We start from the raw sequence: 6,000 nt of genomic DNA, 5'->3' as shown, positions 1-6,000 counted from the left end.
TAATTGGGGGTGCAGGGGGCTGCTGTCAGTGAAATGTTAGTTTTGCCTTTCCTACACTGCCACCTTCTGGACAATTATGGAATGTTGGATAGCGCATGCAAAGCAGGTAAGGTGCCCCAATGTCCACCTTTAATATGGGTTATTATTAGGTTCATCCTCGAGGAAACACTCACGAAAGACATGTCTCTGATATCTGATTACTGTAAAAAATGGCGACTAATCCCTGGCACTGCAAAAACGGTATCATCTGTTTTCCATCTACACCATGCCTCGGCCTCGCGTGAGCTTAATGTGCAGCTTGGCGATACGAGAATCCGGCATGAAGCCCAGCCAGTCTATCTTGGCGTTACTCTCGATCGCACTCTGTCATTTCACAAACATCTCATAAAAACTGCAGCAAAGGTGGGCACGAGAAATAACATCATTGCAAGACTGGCCAGCTCCTCATGGGGCACGAGCGCTTCCACACTACGATCATCATCTCTGGCATTATGCTATTCCACTGTAGGATACTGTGCCCCAGTATGGTTCCGTAGCCCCCATGTCCACTTGGTCGATTCCAAATTATATTCCTCCATGAGGATAATTTCTGGAACCATCCGTTCCACCCCGGTTCCATGGCTGCCAGTTTTTAGCAACATCGCCCCGCCAGATATTCGTCGGGATGCAGCATCATCTAAGTTCATTTCCCACGTCTACGCTCGACCGGACCTGCCAATATACGCGGATATCTTCTCCCACCCTGTCCAACGTTTGACATCTCGTCACCCAATCTGGTCCCCTATGCCTACAATGAACTTCTCTGTTCCAGACTCTTGGAAACAGAGTTGGCAGTCAGCTGAGGTAAAGAACAAACACCTCATCGCAGACCCCTGCAAGCGTCAACCCGGCTTTGACCTAGCACGTTATGATTGGGCCCTCCTCAATCGCTATGGATCAGGCCATGGCCGGTGCGCCGCTATGTTCCATCGCTGGGGAGCCAGAGACGACCCGAACTGCCCCTGCGGCTCCAGACAGACTATGACCCACATAGTCAACGACTGCCACCTCTCCAGATTCAAAGGAGGTCTCGAAACTTTACATCAGGCTCAACCTGACGCTGTGGACTGGCTACAGAAGAAGGGCAAACGCTAGAAGAAGAAGAAGAATTAGGTTCAAGGTTTTTATTTTTGTTTTGTTGTTGCCACTAGAATTATCGCTGGGTATTGGTGCTTTCATGAAAAATCCCTGCTCCTGGCGGCCATGTTTTTTTGATAGGACAGAGAGAAATTAAGAAGGGAGGGGAGATAAAGGAGAGAGACACCTGTAGTACTTGCTTCACCTCTGATGAAGCTTCCCCGCTGCAGGTGGGGAGTAGGGGCTCAGGCCTGAGTCTTTGTGCATGGTAATGTGTACACCTAACCAGGTGCACCATTGCTCAGCCCCAGGTCAAGTTTTTACAGAAAAGGTCAAAGTAGATTTTTTCCCCTTATAAATTACCCTATACAGCAAGTTTCAGAGACAACTAGATGGCACAAAATGCCTAATTCTTTTTAAAAATATTTTATTTATTTATTAATGAGAAAGATAGGAAGAGAGAGAAAGAACCAGACATCACTCTGGCACATGTACTGCTGGGGATCAAACTCAGAACCTCATGCTTGAGAGTTCAAAGCCTTATCACTGCACCACCTCCTGGACCACAAAATGCGTAATTCTTATAGGGTACATGAAAGATTATTTTGGCTGAATATTATGAAAAAGTTCACAGAGCTCATTTGATTGGAATTGGCTTAACTCAACTTCAGTATTCCGAGGGGAAAGGCAGGTTCCTTAGGCCCCCCTAACAAAGAAACATTTTCTTTAATATCTCCTGAAGAACTATCTCCTGGAGTTACATACATTATAAAAGCATCTCTAAATTTCTCAAATATATGATGGTATTGAAATGAGTAGTTATAAGTTGAATTTTTTAAAAATATTTATTTTATTTATTTATTCCCTTTTGTTGCCCTTGTTATTTTATTGTTGTAGTTATTATTGTTGTCGTTGTCGTTGTTGGATAGGACAGAGAGAAATGGAGAGAGGAGGGGAAGACAGAGAGGAGGAGAGAAAGATAGACACCTGCAGACCTGCTTCACCGCTTGTGAAGCCACTCCCCTGCAGGTGGGGAGCCGGGGTTCAAACCAGAATCCTTATGCCGGTCCTTATGCTTTGCGCTACCTGCACTTAACCCGCTGCGCTACAGCCCGACTCCCATAAGTTGAATTTTTAAAATGCAAATAAATAGGGAGTCGGGCGGTAGCACAGTGGGTTAAGCACACGCTGCGCAAATCTCAAGGACCAGTGTAAGGTTCGAGACCTCAGCTCCCCACCTGCAGGGAAAAGGCTTCACAAGTGGTGAAGCAGGTCTGCAGGTGTCTATCTTTCTCTCTCCCTCTCTGTCTTACCCTTTTCTCTCCATGTCTCTCTGTCCTATCCAACAACAACAACATCAATAACAACAACAATAATAACTACAACAATAAAACAATAAGGGCAACAAAAGGGAATAAATATTAAAATTTTAAAAATACAAATAAATACATAATTTTGAATAAGAATAACAACTGGAAACTGCATGTCCATACCAGTGAACATGAATAATAGTTTTAAATGATTGTTGTTTCCTATGTACTGAAACCAGTTACCCTCTGGTATTCTCTGAAGAAAGTATATAGACTGCCATTTGCACATGCCAACTGCCTCTTTCTTTGGCTCTTTCTATCTATATCCTAATCCAGTTTAATTTTTTAAGTTTTTTACTGTTGTAGTTATTGACGTTGTTGTTGTTGGATATGACAGAGAGAAATGAAGAGAGGAGGGGAAGACAGAGAGGGGAAGAGAAAGACAGACACCTGCAGACCTGCTTCACCGCCTGTGAATCGACTCCCCTGCAGGTGGGGAGCCGGGGGCTCCAGTTTTATTTTTTAAAGATTTTCTTTATTTCTTAAATTTATTTATTTTATTTTCCCTTTTGTTGCCCTTGCTTGCTTTTTTTATTGTTTTTGTAGTTACTATTGTTGTTTTTGCTATCATTGTTGTTGGATAGGACAGAGAGAAATGGAGAGAGGAGGGGAAGACAGAGAGGGAGAGAGAAAGATAGACACCTGCAGACCTGCTTCACCACCTGTGAAGTGACTCCCCTGTAAGTGGGGAGCTGGGTGCTCAAACCGGGATCCTTATACTGGTCCTTGTGCTTCGTGCCATGTGTGCTTAACCCACTGTGCTACTACTGGACTCCCAGATTTTCTTTATTTCTTCTGTTTTTCTGCCTTATTGTCTTTCTCTCTTTCTTTCTTTCTTTCTTTCTTTCTTTCTTTCTTTCTTTCTTCTATTAGAGCACTGTTCAGTTCTGGCTTATGGTGGTTCAGGGGACTGGGCCTGAGACTTTGGAGCCTCAGGCATGAAATTATTTTGTATAACCTCCACAAGCCAGAGCTGAGCAGTGCTCTGGTTAAATAAAAAAATAAAATAAAATAAACAAGTGAACTTATTTTGAGATAGCATAATGGTTATGCAAACAGACTGTCATGCCTGAGGCTCCAAAGTCCCAGGTTCAATCCCCTGCACCACCATAAACCAGAGCTGAGCAGTGCTCTGGTTAAATAAATAATAAATAAATAAATAAATAAGTGAACTTATTTTGCATAACCATTATGATATCTTCCCCAACCTACTTTATTTATTTCCAATGAAATAAGAGTTTTACATTCTAATGAGAAGTCATCCCCAATCCAGCACATGCAGTGCCAGGGATCTGAGCAGGCAATGCAGTTCTCATACTTTACTACTGAGATATCTCTCCCTCTCCCCCACCATACAGCACATCTAATCTATTTAATTAATTAATTAATTAATTAATTTATTTATTTATTTATTTATGACAGAGAACTTGAGCGTCAATCTGGCATGTGCAGTGCCAGGGATTAAACTTCAGACCACATGCTTGAGATTACAATGCTTTATCCACTGTGTCACTCTCAGGTGATCTAATTTTAATCCAGGCAGATGTGGTCCAGTAGGTGGCGCAGTGATAAAGCGTTGGACTCTGAAGTATAAGGTCCCAAGTTTGATCCCTGGCAGCACATGTGGCAAAGTGATTTCTTGTTTCTTTCTCTTCGCCTGTCTTTCTCATTAATAAATAAATAAAATATTTTTTAAAAAATTCCAGGCAGACACACACTTCCAAAGAGAAACCAAAGTCAAGCACTTGGACTAGAATGACACCGAATTTACACCTCAAGCGGGGGGGCGAAGAATGGCAGGTATTTGAGGTAATGAATATTGAATGTAAAATGAGCACAAGTGGTGGCTGTATCTTCCCTAACTGACAAGTGAAAATCATTTGTGTTGTGGTCCTGGAGGTGGCACAGTGGTTAAAGCATTGGACTCTCAAGCATGAGGTCCTCAGTTCAATCCCCGGCAGCACATGTACCAGAGTGATGTCTGGTTCTTTCTCTCTCTCCTCCTATTTTTCTCATGAATAAATAAATAAAATATTTTTAAAAAATCATTTTTGTGTTTGAGGTGATCCAGCTGAGCTGTACCCTGATTGAAAAAAAAAAAGCACATTTAGTCATCTTTGGGCACAAATGTTATTAATCACTAAGTAATGCTTTAAGGATTTTATCTCAGTGGGGGGTAGATAGCATAATGGTTATGCAAATAAACTCTAATGTCTGAGGCTATAAAGTCCCAGGTTCAATCCCCTACACCACCATAAGCTAGAGCTAAGCAGTGCTCAAGCAAGAAAAAAAAAAAAAAAAAAAGGATTTTACCTCTAAGGGGGACAGGTGGTAGTGCACCTGGTTGAATGGTTGAGTGCAAATTACAGTACACAAGGACCCTGGTTCAAGCTCCCAGTCCCAATCTGCAGGGGGAAAGCTTTGCAAGTAGTGAAGCAGTGATGCAGGTGTCTCTCCCTCTCAATTTCTGGCTGTCTCTATCCAATAAATAAATATATATAATAAAAAAAGGATTTTACCTCTCATATGAGATAATTTTTTTATTGACTTGCCGAGGGAAAGCCAATATGGTGAGACATGGTCTTCCATGTCTGCAGTTCCCAGCTCAATTTTTTTTTTTTGTCTCCAGGGTTATTGCTGGGGCTCAGTGCCAACACAATGAATCCACTGCTCCTGGAGGCCATTTTTTTCCCCTTTTGTTGCCCTTGTTGCTGTAGCCCTGTTGTGGTTATTATTGTTGTTGATGATGTTGATGTCTTTCGTTGTTGGATAGGACAGAAAAATTGAGAGAGGAGGGAAAGACAGACAGGGGGAGCAAAAGGCAGACACCTGCAGACCTGCTTCACCGCCTGTGAAGTGACTCCCCTGCAGGTAGGGATCCAGGGGCTCTAACTGGGATCCTTAGGCCGGTTCTTGAGCTTTGCGCCAAATTCGCTTAACCTGCTGCACTACCACCCGACCCCCGCCAGCTCAATTCTGCATGTACCAGTGTGTTCAGCCTTCTTTCTCTCCTCTAGCTCATGTGAAATTCTCTCTCATATGCAACTGATAAAATTAGTCTTTAGGTAATAATAATAATAAAAGACTTGCAGAGGAACAAGGGTTACTTCGATGTCATTGATTCCTTTGAAGATGACATGCCAGTAACATTGTGTAGACATGAGGAGCACTAAACTCTGAGGTCCCAAGTTCAAACCCCCACATCACCATAAAGCCAGAGCTGAGAAGTGCTCTGATAAAATACTAGTAGTAATATAACAACAACAACATAAACATTATGGTAGGGAAATTCTCAGTATTTACTCACAGACCTGGTGCCTGCTTTTTGTGTTGGGTCCAAGACAAACACAGTGTACTTGCTTTGTACATCCATGGGCACAAATAAGTGTAATGACTGAAATAAAATCTTGATCTTAAACAATATATGAAAGGTATTACCAACACTGCTAAGATTGAGGGTGGGTCCAATGTGTCCTGGAGCTCAGCTTCCCCAGAGACCCATCCTACTAGGGAA

Source organism: Erinaceus europaeus, chromosome 10 (genome assembly GCF_950295315.1).
Source record: "Erinaceus europaeus chromosome 10, mEriEur2.1, whole genome shotgun sequence".
Lineage (NCBI taxonomy): Eukaryota > Metazoa > Chordata > Mammalia > Eulipotyphla > Erinaceidae > Erinaceus > Erinaceus europaeus.
This window is presented reverse-complemented; position numbering follows the sequence as displayed.